This window comes from Orycteropus afer, unplaced genomic scaffold (assembly GCF_000298275.1).
Source record: "Orycteropus afer afer isolate SDZICR_OR568_19922 unplaced genomic scaffold, OryAfe1.0 scaffold00067, whole genome shotgun sequence".
NCBI lineage: Eukaryota > Metazoa > Chordata > Mammalia > Tubulidentata > Orycteropodidae > Orycteropus > Orycteropus afer.
The window spans coordinates 9,190,959-9,192,782 of record NW_006921654.1 but is presented as its reverse complement, the minus strand read 5'-3'; the positions used below and the strand labels follow the sequence as shown (position 1 = coordinate 9,192,782).

The 1,824-nt window shown below is 38.0% G+C and overlaps 1 protein-coding gene across 1 annotated transcript in view; it reads right to left on the bottom strand.

Annotated features, from left to right (window-relative positions):
• Window positions 1-1,824, bottom strand: part of AP1G1 (adaptor related protein complex 1 subunit gamma 1) — a 62,494-nt gene that overhangs the window by 46,220 nt on the left and 14,450 nt on the right. The gene's annotated exons all lie outside the window — the stretch shown is intronic.

Genomic DNA, 1,824 nt, shown 5'->3' with positions numbered 1-1,824 from the left:
GCCAGCCTTCTGGTTAGCAGTCAAGTGCCTTAGGCACTATGCTACCAGAGCTCCAGGAATCAAATAGAGGGGGCAAAATATACTTATCTGTATAGATATACATATCTCCAAATGAAAACTCAGTAGTGGATTTAACCAAGAATATTTAATATGATTTCTTCTTTATGTAATTGTTAGAAATAACTCCTCAGGGCTTAAGAGTCCTTGTGGTTAAATAGTTTACTTGTCTCTGGTAGCATAGTGCCTAAGGCATTTGACTGCTAATCAGAATACTGGTGGTTTAAACCTATCAGCCACTCCTCAGAAGGAAGATTGAGCAATCTACTTCTGTAGAGATGCCAACTCGAGAACCCAAGGAGGGGTCGCTATTAAGTCGAATTGACTCGCTGACAGTGCAGTTAACAATCACTCTGATATACTAATCATTCTGCCTTGGCAAACATAGAAGAGGCTAAGCATTCTTCCTAAAGCAGTGGTTTTCAAAGGGCATACACAAGACAGACTCTCCAAAAAAAGTTTTTTATACTCTTTGGAATCACTATATTCCAAGGGAAGGGATTCAAATGGAGATCTGTGTACAGAGGGAGCTAAGGAATGTGAGACTACTTTTCATATGAAATTGCCTAAATACTGTACAAGAGGAACAAAACACATCTCTAGAAGAATTTGGTCTCTGAGCCACCAGTTTCCTACTGCTGTAGTCTACCCATTTTAGATACTAAACTTTATTTCTGGACTATGTTTAAATTAGATGCCTAAAGGATGACATAGTATATACTTCCTTTGCTGTAAAAATGTTGAGGATACTATTCTATTACTAAGAGACCACTAAATGAAAGACTGAAGGAAGAAAATGTCTTTTAGAATTCAGTATTTCAAAAAGGTTTGTTGTCCTTCTAGACACACAAAAGACAGGCATGTGAGTTGAACATTTACCTGAGGTAGATACATACACTCCTTCGAGAGAACAATCATGGGAGAAAGAAGGGCTGATTGTGCACAGGGACACAAGTTCAGTGGGCAGGAGTGCATGGAGGGATGGACACAGGGAAGAGGTAACTATCGGGAGGAAGCTAAAGGGGAGCTGTTGGATTGTGGTAAATTGTGGTCAATGTCATGAGACAAAATGTATGTGTACTGCTGTATGGAAAGTGAATTTGTTCTATACATTTTCATCCAAATCACAATTTAAAAAAAAAAAAAAAAAAAAAACCTTTTCCTGTCCTCAAGGAAATGGAAAAATCGGTAATAGCTGAGGCCTTTCTATGTCCAAAATTCTGTTATGATTATTTTACATTAATAATTTATTTAATGTTCATAGTAATCTATTAAATAGGTATTAGGATTGCCCCCATTTTACAGATAAGGAAACTGAGACACACAAAAGTTAAAGATTGTGCCCAAAGTCACAGACAGAGAGCAAAGTAGCAAAGTCAGAGTTCATATCCAGGCAGTCTGGTTCCTACAGCTGTGTTCTTAAATTCTGGTAGTAACAATCATGTCATCTCCTTTCTTGCCTTAGCTGCTTCTTCAACAGTAACTATGCTGGCCTTATGTTCTGCATTCTTCTTTCTCCCCAACTCCTACTTTCCATTATTCTTTGTGTCTTTTAAATAGACACTGGTGGTATATGCCATCATAAATCTTTTCTATAGCAAAACCAAATTAAACCTAATCCACTGCCATTAAGTTGATTCTGACTCATGTAGACCCTATAGGACAGTGTAGAACTGCCCCATAACATTTACAAGGCTATGAAACGACGAAAGCAGACTATCTCATCTTTCTCCTGGAGAACAGCTGGTGGATTTGAGGAGTGGAAGA